At 36.9% G+C, this 18857-nt stretch overlaps 1 protein-coding gene and 1 pseudogene across 8 annotated transcripts in view; one reads left to right on the top strand and one right to left on the bottom strand.

Annotated features, from left to right (window-relative positions):
* Nucleotides 1-18857, top strand: part of CLASP2 (cytoplasmic linker associated protein 2) — a 290913-nt gene that overhangs the window by 13504 nt on the left and 258552 nt on the right. The gene's annotated exons all lie outside the window — the stretch shown is intronic.
* Nucleotides 15186-16398, bottom strand: LOC143657990 (spermine synthase pseudogene; annotated as a pseudogene).

Consider the following 18857-nt stretch of genomic DNA (forward strand, 5'->3'; position numbering starts at 1 on the left):
AAAGAGAGAAAATATAAGCATTAGAGCAGAAATAAAGTGAGAACCATAGAATCAATGAAGAAAAGTTGGTGCTTTGAGAAAATCAATAAAATCGATGGACCCTTAGCCAGAGACCAAAAAAGAGAAAGGGGGGGAAAAAAAGGATGCTGATAAATAAAATAAGAAATGGGAGAGGGGGACATAACCAATGACTCCACAGAAATTAAAGAAGGTTATGAGAGGATACTCTGAGCAACTAAATATATACAAATAAACTAGACGATGTAGTTGAAATGGATGACTTCCTACAAATGTATGAACAATCACCATTGATTTGAGAAGAAATAAATGACCTCAACAAATCAATCACAAGTAAAGAAATTGAATTAGTCATCAAGAAGCTCCCCTAGAAGAAAACCCCAGGAGTTGAGGGCTTCACGTGAATTCTATCAAGCATGCAAGAAAGAATTAGTACCAATCCTGTTCAAATTCTTTAAAAAATTTGAAGAGGACAGAAAGCTACCTAACTCATTCTGTGAAGCCAACATCACCCTCATACCAAAGATGCTACAAGAAAAGAAATTTAAAGACCAATCTCTCTAATGAATATAGATGCAAAAATCTTTGATAAAATGCTTGCAAATTTAGTCCAGCAACACGTTAAAAGAATTATACACCATGACCAAGATGGATTTAATCCAGGTGTGCAAGGCAGGTTCAACACAAGAAAATCAGTGTAATGCACCACATCAATAATTCAAAGTGAAAAAACCACGTGATCATCTCAATTGGTGCAGAAAAAGCATTTGACAAAATTCAGCCTCCTTTCTTAATGCAAACACTTCAAAGGATAGGAATAGAATGGAATTTCCTCAATGTAATAAAGGATATATATGAAAAACCCACAGCTAACATCATCCTCAATGGGGAAGACTAAAAGCTTTCCCTCTAAGATCAGGAACAAGACAAGGATGTCCACTGTCACCATTGTTATTCAACATTGTGCTGAAAGTTCTAGCAAGAGCAGTTAGACAAGAAAAATAAATAAAAGTTGGAAAGGAAGAAGTAAAGCTGTCTCTTTTTGCAGATGACATGAAAATGTTGAAAATCCTGAAAAATCTACAGCAAAGCTACTGGAGCTAATAAATGAGTACAACAAAGTGGGAGGGTACAAGATCAGCACCCAAAAACCAATAAGTGTTTCTATACACTAGTGATGAGCAATCTGAGGAGGAAATAAAAAAAATTCCTTTTATAGTAGCAACCAAAGTAATAAGGTATTTAGGAATAAGTTTAAGGATACAGAAGACCTATGCATAGAAAACTACAAGAAATTACTAAAAGAAATCATGGAAGACCTGAGGAAATGAAAGGCATACCAGGTTCATGGATTGGAAGACTAAATATAGTTAAGGTATCAATTCTGTCCAAATTAATTTACAGATTGGTTGCAGTACTTAAAATCCTAACAACTTTTACTTTGCAGAAATAGAAAAACCAATAACTAAATTTATTTTGAAGGGCAGGGTACCCTGAATAGCTAAAAATATCTTGAGAAGGAGAGATGAAGTGGGAGGTCTCACACTACCTGACTTCAAAGCATATTACGAAGCTGTGGTAAAAGCAGCATGGTACTGGCATAAAGATACATATACTGACCATTGGAATAGAAGTGAGTGTTCAGAAATAAGACCCTCTCATCTATGGACAATTGATCTTTGACACAGTGGTCAGGCCAGCCCACCTGGACAGAGCAGTCCCTTCAATAAATGGTATTTGGAGAACTGGATATCAATATGCAAAAGAATGAAAGAGGATCCATTCCATATCCTATGCAAAAATTATCTCAAGATGGATCAAAAACCTAAACATTAGAGTTAAGACCATAAATTTTTTAGAAGAAAACGTAGGGAAAAATGTTGTAATAGGAGGCAGTTTCCTAGACCCAGAGAACAAGCCTTGAAAAAACAAATAGACAAATGGGATCTCCTCAAAATTTAACACTTTTGGGCATAGAAGAACTTTTTCAAGAGAGTAAAAAAGCACCGTAGGCAATGGGAGACAATATTTGGAAACCACATATAACACAATGGTTTGGTATCCAGAATATATAAAGAGGTTCTTCAACTCAACAGAAAGACAAACAACTGAATTAAAAAATGGGCAAAAGACATGAACAGACACTTCTCAGAAGAGGAAATACAAATATCTATAAGGCACGTGAAAAGATGCTTAACTTCCCTGGCTTTTAGGGAAACGCAAGTTAAAGCCACAATGAGATAACATCTCACCCCCACTAGAATGGCTATTATCAAATGAAAAATAATAATAATAAAGATAAAATGACACAAGTGGAAAAAGAGGCACACTTATCCACTGTTGGTGGGAAGGTAAAATGATACAACTGCTCTGGAAGCCATTTTGGCAGCTCCTCAGGAAACAAAATACTGAATTGCCATATGATCCAGCAATCCCATTACTAGGTACAGAGGAACTGAAGACAAGAAGACAAAGGGATATTTTCACACTCATGTTTATAGCAGCATTATTTATGATTGTTAAGAGATGGAAACAGCCCAAATGTCCCTCAAATGATGAATGACTAACAAGGTGTGATATATACATATGATGGAATATGTATACACATCACAATTCGCAATGATGCAGGTGGCATAAGGGTGCAAAGAATAAGGGAAGGAAGAGGAAACTGTGGTGTGTACCTACAATGGGCTACTGAGCGGCTGCAAGAAGGAATGAAATTGTGAGGCATGCAGCTAGGTGAATGAACCTTCAGGGCAGTATGTTGAATGAAATGGCAGAAACAAAAAGACAAATATGCCTCACTCATGGATTAACTATAATATACAAACTCAGAGAAATGAAGTTGAGAGCATGGGTTATCAGTTTGGGGCCTATTGTAAAGGGTACTAGATTATAAACTCTTACAGCAGTGACATGTACTCAGGAGTTGCAACTGTTATTTCTAAATTCTGAGATACGGAGCTGTTTGTGTACCAACCTGGTTATTCCCAGATACTTCAGGTATTTATGTTATACCTCAGACTCAGAGTTAGAGCTATGAAGCTATCAAAGTTAGCACTTCCACATACACGAACTGTTTAAGAAGTTGAAAAAAGTACCAGACTTCAACTAGATGTGAATGAAGCTGATTTGGATAGGACTGAGGTAGATCAGAATATAGAGTAAAGGATGATATTGTCCATATTTTAAAAATTCAACTTTTGTTGAGAGCAAAGGGAAAGATGTTCATTTGGTGTGAAATTTATATTTTGAGTAGTGCATTACCTAATTTAACTTGGGTAGTCAGTTTAGTTGAACACCGTTAATACATGGAGTCTTGATAGGGTATGAAATCTTGTTGGTTTGTCCAGGTTAGTGTTATGCCTAATATATCCCAGAATAATTGGAGCAGAGAATAAAGAAGTATTTGCAAAGTCCCTTTGGGGGACTCAGGAAAAAGAAGAAAATATTCAGCTTCCCCATTTGGGGAATTCCTGATATTCTTGCAAGCAGTGGGGATAACCAGTTCAATAGGTTGGGCCCTCAGTCTTGGGGCTCACCTCTATGAGATTTATTCCTGTGAACGAGAAGCTAAGCCTACTTATAATTATGCCTAAAAGTCACCGCCAGAAAACTTCCTTTGTTGCTCAGATGTGACCTCTCTCTAAACCAACTCGGAAGGTGAACTCATTGCCGTCCCTCCTATGTGGGACATGACTCCTTGGGTAAATCTCCCTGGCAACATGGGACAGTTTTTTCCTGATTATTCTTCCATTGTTGTTTTTAATAATTATACATTTGTGTGTGTGTATATGTAGTCTCCCTTTTTTGGATATACAATTTTCCCCATTTTTTTTTCTTTTCACTTCAGTGTATTATGGAGATCATCGTATAGCAGAATATTGGGCTGTCTTATTTTTTTTTTTTTTTACCAAATTCAGGTCTTTTTAAAATCATCACAATTGACTTTTTCTCCTTTATTGTGTGAAAAAATACCATATATACAAAAAAAGCAAATTTCAATGCACAGCATAACAATTAGTTGGAGAACAAATTTCAGAGTTCATTATGGCTTACAATTCTACAATTTTAGGTTTTTATTATAGCTGTTCTAAGATACTGAAGACTAAAAGAAATATCAATTTAATGATTCAGCAGTCATATTCATTTGTTAACCCTTATCTTCTCTGTAGAACTCCATCATCACTTTTGATCTTTCTATCCCACTCTTTAGGGATATTTGGGCTATGACCATTCTAACCTTTTCATATTGGAATAGGCTGTCAGTAATATGGGGTAAGGAGAAGGAAGTAGCTGATGTTTTGGAGAGGCTGGGCCCTCTAGGTTTCAGGACTTATATGATCCAGAGACCCATCTGGAGGTTGTAGGTTTATGGAAATTATCCTAGTGCATGGAACCTTTGTAGAATCTTATATCTTGCCCTAGGTGTTCTTTTATTGGCTGGAATGGTTTTGGTTGGGGGTTGGCAAGTTATGATAGGTATCAATGTCTAACTGAAGCTTGTGTAAGAGTGTCTGTTTTGACTCTGTTTGAACTCCCTCAGGCACTGATACTTTATTAGTTACCCTTCTTTTTCCCATTTTGTTCAGCATGGAATTGTTGATCCCACGGTACGAGGGCTAGACTCATCCCTGGTAGTCATCTCCCATGCCACCAGGGAGACTTTCACCCCTGAATGTCATGTCCCACTTAGCGGGGAGGGCAATGATTTCACTTGCAAAGGTGAGCTTAAAGAGAGTGAGACCACATCTGAGCAACAAAAAACTCCTCCAGAAGTAACCCTTAGGCATATTTATTGATAGGCTAAGCTTCTTCACTACTTCACAAGAGTAAGCCTTAAGATCAAGGGCTTGGCCTATTGATTTGGGTGTCCCTAATGTTGACACAGTATCAGGGGATTCCCTGATTGGTAAAGTTTAATAGTTCCATATTTTTTCTCCCTTCCTTCAAGTGACTTTGCCAATATTTTTTGATTATCTACTTAATATATTCTAGGGCATATCCAGGCATTACATTAGGCTATACTGGAGTAAAGGCCCTCATTTTTGTCCTGGGCTCCCTGTGTTTCAGTTGCTCAAATAAGCTATCCAGACAGGTTGAGTTAGATTATGCCCTACAAAAATTTTAGGTTCCAGACAAAATAAACCTTTCTTCCTCTGGTCTCAAAGAAAGGTGAGGTTCTAAAATATAGATAATGTCTTCCTTACCCCTGTGTTCTGAATTACCTTAATCCCAGCCTAATTGGCTTTGATCTTATCTCTAAATACCAGGTTATCGATATATAAAGCAGCCTCTCAAAATCCAGAAGTAATTATGTGTGCTATAAGAGCTTACTTACAATCTAGGCCCCTGTTTTCTTACAAGCTTTTTCTAAAGAAAGCCATGTAATAATTGTTCTTTCATTTCTGGCTTATTTTGCCTCACCAAATGTTCCACAGGTTCAGTCACATTGTTAAGTTCCTCTTGGCTTCGTTCCTTTTTGTAGCAGCGCAATATTTGATCATATGTATATACCATTGTTCACCAACCTGCTTCTCAGCCAGTGCATCCTTCAGCCACCTGCATTCATGAGGCATCATGAATAATACTCAAAGTCCACAGTCCATCAACATTTTCAATTTTAGATAATTACATTTTAAAAAATGTTTCTTGACATTTCTTAGCATTCGAAGGCTATAGACACTTCTACCTTTCCCTTACTTTTTTTTGAGAAGTTGTAGGTTTATAGAAAAATAATGCATAAAATGTTGGATTCCCAAGCACCACCATACCACCAACGCCTTGCATTGGTGTGGAACATTTGTTACAGTTGAAAAAAGCACGTTTTTATACTTGTGCTATAGTCTTTAATTTAACATAGGGTTCATTGTATAGTGCAGTTCTGTGAATTTTTAGTTTTTGAATTTTTATTCTCTTACCGTATATACAATCTACAATTTTCCCATTTAATCATATATAGATATATGTTTCAGGGCTGTTAATTATGTTCATAATGTTTGCTGCCATCACCACCACCCATTACCAAAACATTTCCATAAGTCCACATAGGAACCTTGTACGTATTAAGTCTTAATTTCCCATTCCCTATCCTTGTCCCACCCCCAGGTAACCTCTATTCTAGATTCTGACTCTCTGAGTTTGCTTGTTCTAATTATTTCACAAATTGTGAGATCATACAATATTTTTTTTCTGTTATGTGTCGTTTGTTTCAATGAAGATGATGCCATCAAGGTTCATTCATGTTGTAGCATGTATCAGGACTTCATTCCTTTTTTTTTTTTTTAATTTTTTTTTATTAATCAAAAAAAAGAAATTAACACAACATTTAGAAATCATTCCATTCTACACATGCACTCAGTAATTCTTAGTATCATCACATAGATGTATGATCATCATTTCTTAGTACATTTGCATCAATTTAGAAAAAGAACTAGCAAAACAGCAGAAAAAGATATAGAATGTTAATATAGAGAAGAGAATTAAAATAATAATACTAATAAAAAAATATATATATATAAAAGGAAAAAGAAAAAACAAAAATAAAAGATACAAACAAACAAACAAACAAAAAACTATATTTCAGGTGCAGCTTCATTCAGTGCTCCAACATAGTTACATTACACTTAGGTATTATTGTGCTGTCCATTTTTGAGTTTTTGTATCTAGTCCTGTTGCACAGTCTGTATCCCTTCAGCTCCAATTACCCATTATCTTACCCTGTTTCTAACTCCTGCTGGTCTCTGTTACCAATGATATATTCCAAGCTGATTCTCGAATGTCGGTTCACATCAGTGGGACCATACAGTATTTGTCCTTTAGTTTTTGGCTAGACTTACTCAGCATAATGTTCTCTAGGTCCATCCATGTTATTACATGCTTCGTAAGTTTAGTCTGTCTTAAAGCTGCATAATATTCCATCATAGGTATACGCCACAGTTTGTTTAGCCACTCGTCTGTTGATGGACATTTTGGCTGTTTCCATCTCTTTGCAATTGTAGATAATGCTGCTATAAACACTGGTGTGCAAATGTCCGTGTCTTTGCCCTTAAGTCCTTTGAGTAGATACCTAACAGTGATATTGCTGGGTCGTAATCCATTCTGCCAGTCTATGTCTTTTGATTGGGAAATTCAGTGCATTAACTTTTAGTGTTATTATTGTTTGGATAATATTTTCCTCTACCATTTTGGCTTTTGTATTATATATATCATATCTGATTTTCCTTCTTTCTACACTTTACTCCATACCTCTCTCTTCTGTCTTATCGTATCTGACTCTAGTGCTCCCTTTAGTATTTCTTGCAGAGCTGGTCTCTTGGTCACAAATTCTCTCAGTGACTTTTTGTCTATAAATGTTTTAATTTCTCCTTCATTTTTGAAGGACAATTTTGCTGGATATAGAAGTCTTGGTTGGCAGTTTTTCTCTTTTAGTAATTTAAATATATCATCCCACTGTCTTCTAGCTTCCATGGTTTCTGCTGAGAAATCTACACATAGTCTTATTGGGTTTCCCTTGTATGTGACAGATTGTTTTTCTCTTGCTGCTTTCAAGATCCTCTCTTTCTCTTTGACCTCTGACATTCTAACTAGTAAGTGTCTTGGAGAACGCCTATTTGGGTCTATTCTCTTTGGGGTGCGCTGCACTTCTTGGATCTGCAAATTTAGGTCTTTCATAAGAGTTGGGAAATTTTCAGTGAAAATTTCTTCCATTAGTTTTTCTCCTCCTTTTCCCTTCTCTTCTCCTTCTGGGACACCCACAGCACATATATTTGTGCGCTTCATATTGTCATTCAGTTCCCTGATCCCCTGCTCAAGTTTTTCCATTCTTTTCCCTATAGTTTCTGTTTCTTTTTGGAATTCAGATGTTCCATCCTCCAGTTCACTAATTGTAGCTTCTGTCTCTTTAGATCTACCATTGTAGGTATCCATTGTTTTTTCCGGTTTTTCTTCTTTGTCCTTCACTCCCATAAGTTCTGTGATTTGTTTTTTCAGATTTTCTATTTCTTCTTTTTGTTTAGCCCATGTCTTCTTCATGTCCTCCCTCAGTTTATTGATTTGGTTTTTGAAGAGTTTTTCCATTTCTGTTCGTATATTCAGCATTAGTTGTCTCAGCTCCTGTATCTCATTTGAACTATTGGTTTGTTCCTTTGACTGGGCCATATCTTCAATTTTCCGAGCGTCATCCATTATTTTCTGCTGGTGTCTGGGCATTTGATCAGATTTCCCTGGGTGTGGGACCTGGCTGGTTGAAAGGTTTTTCTGTGAAATCTCTGGGCTCTGTTTTTCTTTTCCTGCCCAGTAGGTGGCGCTCATGGTGCTCATCTGTCTGCGGGTCCCACCAGTAAAAGATGCTGTGGCTCCTTTAACTTGCCAATCCGAATCTTGCAGTCGGCCCGGGAAACCGCGCGTGGACGGGGGGTCGCCGGCCACCACGTCTTGGGGGAGTGCCAGTCCAAATTGCCCAGCTGGCCCGAGACGCCAAGCGTGGCGGGAGGGCCCCGCTATCCAACGTTCCCAGTCAGACCGGGGAGCCATGTGCTTGGAGGGGACCCCAGTCGCCAGCCGCCCCAGCTGGGAAAACGCGTGCCCCTCGGGTATCTCACCGCAGCGGATTCTCCCTGCCCATTCAGCCATTCCAGAATGGGGTACGCTGTCTTTTTGGTCTCTGTCGTGGGTCTGCGAGCTGTTTTGTATTGTTTCTGTTTCTTTAGTTGCTGTTCTGGAGGAGGAACTAAGACCCGCGCGTCTTACTAAGCCGCCATCTCCTCCGGAAGTGCCTTCATTCCTTTTTATGGCTGAATAATATTCCATTGTATGTATATACCGCATTTTGTTTATCCTTTCATCGGTTGATGGACTCTTGGATTGCTTCCATCCTTGGCACTTGTGAATAATGACACTGTGAACATTGGTATGCAAATACCTATTTGAGTTCCTGCTTTCGATTTTTGGGGGAATTTACCTAGTTGGTGGGATTCCCAGGTCTGATGGTAGTTCTTTTAGCTTTCTGAGGAAACACCAAAACTGTCTTCCACAGCAGCTGCACCATTTTATATTGTCACTAGCAAGGGAGGAGTTGTTCCTATATCTCTGCATCTTCGCCAGTGCTTGTTATTTTCTGTTTTCTTAACAGCAGCCTTTCTAATGGTTGTGAAATGGTATCTCATTGTGGTTTTGATTTGCATTTTCCTACTGGCTAACGATATTGAGCATCTTCTCATGTCCTTTTTAGCCATTTGTATATCTTCTTTGGAGAGATGTGTATTCAAATCTTTTCCCCATTTTTAAATTGGGTTTTGTCTTTTTCTTGTTAAGTCAGAGGATTTCTTTATAATTTCTGGATATTAAACCTATATTAGATATTTGGTTTCCATATATATATTTTCCTATTGTGTAGGTTGTCATTTTTTTTTTTTTTCATGTAAAGTCATTTGAGGCACAAAAGGTTTTAATTTGGATTAGGTCCCATTTATCTATTTTTTTTCTTTTGTTGCTTATGCTTTGGATGTAAAGTCTAAGAAAGCATTGCCAAACACATGATTCTTAAGATGCTTCCCTATGTTTTCTTCTAGGAGTTTGATACTTCTGGCTCATATGTCTTTGATCCATTTTCATTTGGTTTTTGTTTAAGTGTGAGGAAGGGATCCTCCTTTTTGTTTTTGCAAATGGAGATCCACTTGTCCAAATACCATTTGATAAAGAGGCTATTCTTTCCCAGTTGAGTGGTCTTTGCCCCCTTGTCAAAAATCATTTGGTCATAAATGTGGGGGTTGATTTCTGAACTCTCAGTTTGATGTCATTGGTATAAGTTTCTTATCCTACTACCATGCTGTTTTGATTCCTGTGGCTTTGTAATAAGTTTTAAGACCAGGAAGTGTGAGTCCACCAGCTTTCTTCTTTTTTCAAGATAGCTTTGGGGTCCCTTAGTCTTCCATATAAATTTAATGTTTGGCTTTTCCATTTCTGTAAAGAAGAATGTTGGAATTTGTATTGTGTTGTGTTGAATCTATAAATTGCTTTAATTAGAAATGACATATTAATGATGTTTGGTCTTCTAATCCATGAATATGGAGTGTCCTTCCATTTATTAGCTCTTTTAAAATTTCTTTTAGCAGTTTTTTTTTTTTTTTTACTTTTTAAATTGTATGCTATAACATACACAAAGCAAAGAAAGAAAAAAGCAATAGTTTTCAAAGCACTTTTCAACAAGTAGTTGCAGTACACATTCTAGAATTTGTCACGGGGTATGATACCATCCTCTCAGATTTTTCCTTCTACTGTTCCAGAACATCTTTTGGCAATGCTTTGTAATTTTCTGTTTACAAGTTCTTTAAATCCTTTGTTAGATTTATTCTGAGCTATTTGATTCTTTTAGTTGCTATTGTGAGTGGAATTTTCTCTTAAATGCAATTTTATTGAGATATATTCACACACTATACAATCCATCCAAAGTGTACAATCAGTGGCTCACAGTATGAACACATAGTTTTACATTCATCACCACAGTCAATTTTAGAACACTTTCATTACCCTGGGGTATTGAGGGGGTAGCAATGTCCTCTACAAGAATTATTAATTATATTCACATATTGTAACCTCTGGCTTTTCTTCTGGTTGACATTTATGACTCTGAACTTCCCCTGTCAACCACACTTACACAGAGCCGAGCACTGTTAATTATACTCTCAGTAATGTGCTACCATCATCTCTATTTCCATTCACTCAAATTCAACCTAGTTAAACATTCTGCACATCTTAAGCAGCCACTCCCCATTCTCTAGTCTCATTGTATCTCTTGACATTCATATATATATATATATATATATATATGAGTTTGCATAGTTTAATTAGTTCATATTCGTAAGATCATACAATATTTATCCTTTTGTGTCTGACTTATCCTCCATATAATGTCCTGGAGGTTCATACATGTTATGGCGTTCTTCACAACTTCTTCCCTTCTCACTGCTGTTTAATATTCAATTTATGGATATATCATGTTTTGTTTGTCTATTCATCTGTCGATGCACACATGGGTTGATTCCATCTTTTGGCAGTTGTGAATAATGCCTCTGTCAATATCGGTGTACAAATGTCTCTTTGCATCCCTGCTTTCAGGGTATATACTGAGTAGTGGGATCACAGAGCAACTCTATACTTAGTTTTCTAAAGTACTGCCGAACTGTTTTCCACAGTGGCTGTACCATTTTACTTACACCAGCAGTAAATAAGTATTTCTATTTCTCCATATCCTCGCCAACACTTGTAGTTTGCTTTTTGTTTAATAGTGGCCATTCTGATAGGTGTGAAATGATATCTCATTGTGGCTTTGATTTGCATTTCCCTAATAGATAATAAGCATCTTTTCATGTGCTTTTTAGTCATTTATATTTCCTTGGTGGAAAAATATCTATATCTTTTACCCATTTTTCAATTGGATTACTTATCTCTTTATTGTTGAGTTATAGGATTTCTTTTTTATAGTCAGGATATAAAACCCTCATCAGATATGTGGTTTCCAAATATTCTCTCCCATTTATTTGGCTGCCTTTTCACCTTTTTGACAAAGTTGTTGATGCACAGAAGTATTCAATTTTGAGAAAGTCCCATTTATCTAATTTTTCTTTCATTGATTGTTGTGCTTTGGGTGTAAGATCTAGGAAGCTATTGCCTATCAGTAGATCTTGAAGATGTTTCCCTGCATTTTCTTCTAGGAATTTTATGGTACTGTTTTTTATATTTAGGCCTTTGATCCAATTTGGGTTAATTTGTGTCAAGGGAATGGGATAACAGCCCTCTTTCATTCTTTTGGATGTGTATACCCAGTTCTCCCAGCACCATTTATTGAAGCTGTCCCAGTTGAGTGGACTTGGGACCATAGACCTGAGGGTCTGTGTTTGAACTCTCAGTTTGATTCTGTTGATCAATATGTCTATCTTTATGCCAGTACCATGCCATTTTGACCACTGTGGCTTTATAATATCTTTTAAAGTCAGGAAGCGTGAGTCCTCCTATTTCAGTCTTCTTTTTGAAGATGCTTTTGGCTACTTGAGGCCCCATTCCCTTCCAAATAAATTTGGTAATTAGTTTTTCCATTTCAGCAAAGTAGGCTGTTGGAATTTTGATTGGTGTTGCATTTAATCTGTAGACCAATTTGGGTAGAACTGGCATCTCAATGACGTTTAGCCTCCCAATCTGTGAACATGGAATATTTTTCCATTTTGTTTTGGCTTTCTTTGATTTCTTTTAGCAATGTATTTTCTTAGTGCAGGTCCTTTTATATCCTTGGTTAAGTTCATTCCTAGATATTTGATTCTTTTAGTAACTATTGTGAATGAAATTTTTTTCTTGATGTCTTCTTCCAGTTGTTCATTGTTTGTGTATAGAAACAGTACTGATTTTGCATGTTGGTCTTGTACTGCAGCACTTTGCTGAATTCATTCTTAGCTCCAGGAGGTTTGTTGTGGATTTTTCAGGGTTTCTGTGCATAGGATCAGTTCATCTGGAAAAGTTTTACTTCTTCCTTTCCAATTCAGATGCTTTTTATTTCTTTCTCTTGTATAGTTGCTTCAATACAATGTTGAGTAACAGTGGTGATACTGGGTGGGAATCAGGCATCTTGTTGATCTTAGAGGGAAAGTTTTCAGTCTTTTGCCATTAAGTAAGATGTTAGCTGTGAATTTTTCATATATGCCCTTTATCATGTTGAGGAAGTTTCCTTTTATTCCTAGTGTGTTAAGTGTTTTTATCAAGAAGGGGTGCTGGATTTTTGTCAGCTATCTTTTCTGTGTCGGTTGAGGTAATAATTTTGTTTTTTCTGTTCATTGTGTTAATGTGGTGTATTGCATTCATTGATTTTCTTATGTTGAACCAAGCTTACATTCCAGGGATAAATCCCAATTGATTGTTGTTCTAGTTTGCAAGCTGCTGGAGTGTGATATACCAGAAATGGAATGGCTTTTAAAAAGGGCAATTTATTAAGTAGCATGTTTACAGTTCTAAGGCTGTAAAAATGTCTAAATTAAGGCAAGGCTATAAATATGTCCAAATTACGTCACCAACAAGAGGTTACCTTCACTCAAGAAAGGCCAATGAAATCAGCGTTTCTTTCTCAGCTAGAAGGGTACCAGGCGAAGTCTGCTAGCTCTCTCTCCTGGTTTCTTGTGTTATGTTCATGAAGCTTCTCCAGGGGTCTTTTCCTTCTTCATCTGCAATGGTCCCTGGCTGTGTGGGCTCTGAAGCTTTATCCAAAATGGTTCCCTCTTAAAGGGCTTCAGTAAACAACCCCACCTTGAATGTGTAGAGATACATCTCCACAGAAACCATATAATCAGAAGCTACCACCTAAAATTGGGTGGGTCACATCTCCATAGGAATAATCAAGAAGCTCCCACCCAACAATATTGAATGAGGATTAAATGACATGGCTTTTCTGGAGTACACGAGAGATTCAAACTGGCACAATTATGGTATAAAATTCTTTTAGTATGCTCTTGTATTCTGTTTGTTAGTATTTTGTTGAGAATTTTTGCATCTGTATTCATAAGAGAAATTGGTCTGTATATTTCTTTTCTTGTGTTTTAATCAGGCTTTGATATGAGGGTGTTGTTGGCCTTGTAGAATGAATTAGGCAGTGTTCATTTTTTTGGATGAGTTTGAGTAGAATTGGAGTTAGGTTCTCTTGGAGTTAGGTTTGGTAGAATTCCCTTGAAAGACCATCTGGTTCTGGGCTTTTCTTCGTTAGGAAATTTTTGATTACTGATTCAATCTCTTTACTAGTAATTGGTGTGTTGAGATGTTCTATTTCTTCTTGAGTCAATGTAGGTAGTTACTATGTTTCTAAGAATTTGTCCATTTCATCTAGGTTATCTACTTTATTGGCATATAAGTCAATATGGCATATAAGTCTTTTACAGTCCTTTTTATTTCACTGTGGTTGGTGGTAATGTCCCCTATACATTTTTTATTTTGATTTTTTTAAATTGTATTCTTTGCCATTTCATGTCAGTCTAGCTAAAAGTTCAATTTTATTGATCTTTTCAAAGAACCAACTTTTGGTTTTGTTGATGTTTTTTCATTTTCTATTTCATTAATCTCTGTTCTGATCATGTTATTTCCTTTGCTTGCTTTGGGTTCAGGTTGTCCTTCTTTTCCCAGTTCTTTCGCTTTTGAGGTTAGGGCTTTCATTTTAAGTCTTCTTTTTTTACATGAAGAATTTAGAGGTATAAACTTACTTCTCAACCATCTTTGTTGAATCCCCTAAGCTTTGCTATGTTGTATTTTCATTTCATTCACCTCAAGATATTTCTTAATTTCCCTTACAATTTTTTCCTTAACCCATTAATTAAGTGTATGTTTTTTATTCTCTATATATTTGTGAATTTTCCATTTCTCCCTCTGTTATGATTTCTAGCTTCATTACATTGTGATCAAAGAAGATACATTGTATGATTTCAGTATTTTGAATTTATTGAGACTTGTTTTGTGATCTACCATATGGTCTTACCTGACGACTGTTCCATGTGCCCTGAGAAGAATGTGTATTCTGTCGTTGTGTGAACTGTTCTATATATGTCTATTAGGTCTGCTTGGTTTAGAGTATCATTCAAGTCTTGTATTCCTTATTGACCTTCTGATTAGATGTTCTATCCATTATGGAAAGTGGTATATTAAAGTCTCCTTTTAATGGTAAAACATCAATTTCTCCCTTCAAATCTATCATTATTTGCCTCATATATTTTGGGCTCTGCTGTTAGATGTATTTTTACTTATAATTGTTACAACTTTTTTTTTTTCTCTTTCGCTATTTTAATGGAAGTGATGCTATTCATTTTTTTTAACTCTCTTATAAGCACCAAATTTTAATGTCTAAGTCAGTTTTTTGACAAAAAACACTATCAAGAACTTCCCTCAGAAACAAAACAATGATATTTATTCTTCCTAACGTCCAAACTGAAGGTCTACCAAAACCAAAACAGAAAAGCCTGCACAGAAATGAAAAGTAACAAAAATCACATTCTACGGGTTCAGTGCATTCAGCAGCCTTCACTGGGCTGCCTAAACATCCTTTAGTTGACTTTCAAAAAATAACACCCTAGCTCATCAAAATATACGTTTTCCATTTGCTTTTTTAAAATTAAAAATAATAATTAAAAAAGAAACTTTAAAGGAATTCACAATCAATTGCCTGACTCATTTCGGTGTCACATACAGCATATAAAGGTCAGGATGGCTATTTGCAGAACACATGATTAGGTGATATTAATCTTCAAGGTTTAGTTTTCTTCCAAACAGTGTAAAATACTCACAACTCCAAGTAAGAAGGAACACAGACGATCTCCTTCGAGAATTCCGCAGGACGATACAGGCATCCGAGCTGTTCTTCATAGAGCGACAGGGCTTCCGTCAAATTGACACAATTCCCCTGTGTGGAATATTTCCCATCCTGTTTCAATACTTTCATTGAAAGGTCAAGAATCAGTCTGAGAAACTCCCATGTGGAATCTTCTTCCGGAGATGTGGAGATTAGAACAGCTGTCAAATCATTAATTACATAATCAAACTTTCTCCCTTCTTTGGTGTACTTCTTCAGTACTGTAATACAGTCTTCTATCAAAACCTGATAGCATTCTCCTTTAAGATTGTCTAAGACGTCACGACAGGTTTTCCACATATATTTTACACCCATCAATCACCATTTGGTCAATCTCTACCATAGTGACCATCTTTGGTTTCAGTTTGACTATTTCACATAATATGCCCCCATCTCCGCCACCCAGGATCAGGACATCTTTGCCAGTGTAATCTTCTTTCCCACTGCCCATGATGGCCTGGGTATATGCCAAATCACTCTGCCAAATTAACATCCCCACTGAGGATGAGAATATTTCCAAATTGCTTTGAGTGTAGAATTTTAATGTTCTGATAAGGTGAGTCTTCATCATACACTACTTCATCTATGTCATACTCAACCAGGCGCCCATCAGCAGTGGGCCAGTATCTGTCAATGGCACCTCCTCGAACAATGGGTGGTAATCGCTTCACCCTCCCAGTACTGTCCTGACTCAATTCTTTCATTCTTTCTTCTACTTTATTCAAAAGATTGTCAATTTCTTCTTTGCCTTGTACATCGCTGTCGTAACTCTGAAGGTCCACCAATACCAATCCATGTGGGTAAATTCTCAAATTGGCAAAGCTGCCATTTTTGTTCGTGTAGGTTGCCAAATAGCCGTGGTCCTGCCAGGTATACACTGACTCCGTCATCCCCTGCTCCTGGAAAATGGACTGGAGGCATTTTAGAAAGGTCTCACCATTAGCTTTGGCGCCGACCATGAAGTTGAGGGTGCTGTGCTGTGCTGCTGCCATGGTGCGGCGAGGCCCTGTGCCATGCCTGGGGAGGTGGCCGCGGGAGACTGGGGGCCGCGCGGCGTGTCAGGCTGCGGCCGGCCACAACTTTTTGTTTTATTGACTGCTTCATCAATATATAATGACTGTCTTTGTCCCTCGTAATTGTCATTTGACTTACAGTCTATTTTATCTGTTAGTAGTATAGCTAATCCAGCTTTCATTTGGTTACTACTTACATGGTATATATTTTTCAATCCTTTTAGCCTACTTGTATCTTTGAATTTAAGGTATCTTACAGACACCATGTTTTTTTTTTTTTTTAAATATTTTTATTGAGAAATCTTTACACACGAACAGTCCACAGATTGTGCACAATCAGTGGCTCGTAAATATCACCACATTGTTGTGTATTTATCACCATGATCATATATTTGTATCACTCCAGAAAAAGGAATAAAAAGAAAAAAGAGAAAGCTCATATTCCCATATCCCTTGCTCCTCCCTCTCATTTACCATTATATTTCTATCTCCCCAATTTATTTTACCTCTTATCCCCCCTATTATTTATTTTTTAATGGTTTTTTTTTTTTTTTCGACGTGGTCAGGCTCCAGGAATTGAACCTGCCAGCATGGCAGGTGAGAATTCTGCCACTGAGCCACCATTCCACTGTCCCCTATTATTTAGTTTTTTTTTTTTTATTATTAATTAACGGAAAAAAAGAAATTAACCCAACATTTAGAAATCATACCATTCTACATATGCAATCAGTAATTCTTAACATCATCACATAGATGCATGATCATCGTTTCTTAGTACATTTGCATCGGTTTAGAAGAACTAGCAACACAACAGAAAAAGATATAGAATGTTAATATAGAGAAAAGAAATAAAAGTAATAATAATAGTAAACAAACAAACAAACAAAAACCTATAGCTCAGATGCAGCTTCGTTCAGTGTTTTAACATGATTACTTTACAATTAGGTATTATTGTGCTGTCCATTTTTGAGTTTTTGTATCTAGTCCTGTTGCACAGTCTATATCCCTTCAGCTCCGATTACCCATTATCTTAACCTGTTTCTAACTCCTGCTGAACTCTGTTACCAATGACATATTCCAAGTTTATTCTCGAATGTCCGTTCACATCAGTGGGACCATACAGTATTTATCCTTTAGTTTTTGGCTGGACTCACTCAGCATAATGTTCTCTAGGTCCATCCATGTTATTACATGCTTCATAAGTTTATCTTGTGTTAAAACTGCATAATATTCCATCGTATGTATATACCACAGTTTGTTTAGCCATTCTTCTGTTGATGGACACTTTGGCTGTTTCCATCTCTTTGCAATTGTAAATAATGCTGCTATAAACATTGGTGTGCAAATGTCTGTCTGTGTCTTTGCCCTTAAGTCCTTTGAGTAGATACCTAGCAATGGTATTGCTGGGTCGTATGGCAATTCTATATTCAGCTTTTTGAGGAACCGCCAAACTGCCTTCCACAGTGATTGCACCCTTTGACATTCCCACCAACAGTGGATAAGTGTGCCTCTTTCTCCGCATCCTCTCCAGCACTTGTCATTTTCTGTTTTGTTGATAATGGCCATTCTGGTGGGTGTGAGATGATATCTCATTGTGGTTTTGATTTGCATTTCTCTAATGGCCAGGGACATTGAGCATCTCTTCATGTACCTTTTGGCCATTTGTATTTCCTCTTCTGGTAGGTGTCTGTTCAAGTCTTTTTCCCATTTTGTAATTGGGTTGGCTGGCTTTTGGTTGTTGAGTTGAACAATCTCTTTATAAATTCTGGATACTAGAACTTTATCTGATGTGTCATTTCCAAATATTGTCTCCCATTGTGTAGGCTGTCTTTCTACTTTCTTGATGAAGTTCTTTGATGCACAAAAGTGTTTAATTTTGAGGAGCTCCCATTTATTTATTTCTTTCTTCAGTGCTCTTGCTTTAGGTTTAAGGTCCATGAAACTGCCTCCAATTGTAAGTTTCAAAAGATATCTCCCTACATTTTCCTCTAACTGTTTTATGGTCTTAGACCTAATGTTTAGATCTTTGATCCATTTTGAGTTAACTTTTGTATAGGGTGTGAGATACGGGTCCTCTTTGATTCTTTTGCATATGAAGATCCAGTTCTCTAGGCACCATTTATTGAAGAGACTGTTCTGTCCCAGGTGAGTTGGCTTGACTGCCTTATCAAAGATCAAATGTCCATAGATGAGAGGGTCTATATCTGAGCACTCTATTCGATTCCATTGGTCGATATATCTATCTTTATGCCAATACCATGCTGTTTTGACCACTGTGGCTTCATAATATGCCTTAAAGTCCGGCAGCGCGAGACCTCCAGTTTCGTTTTTTGTCCTCAAGATGTTTTTAGCAATTCGGGGCACCCTGCCCTTCCAGATAAATTTGCTTATTGGTTTTTCTATTTCTGAAAAATAAGTTGTTGGGATTTTGATTTGTATTGCATTGAATCTGT

The sequence above is a fragment of the Tamandua tetradactyla genome, chromosome 15, assembly GCF_023851605.1.
Source record: "Tamandua tetradactyla isolate mTamTet1 chromosome 15, mTamTet1.pri, whole genome shotgun sequence".
Classification (NCBI taxonomy): domain Eukaryota; kingdom Metazoa; phylum Chordata; class Mammalia; order Pilosa; family Myrmecophagidae; genus Tamandua; species Tamandua tetradactyla.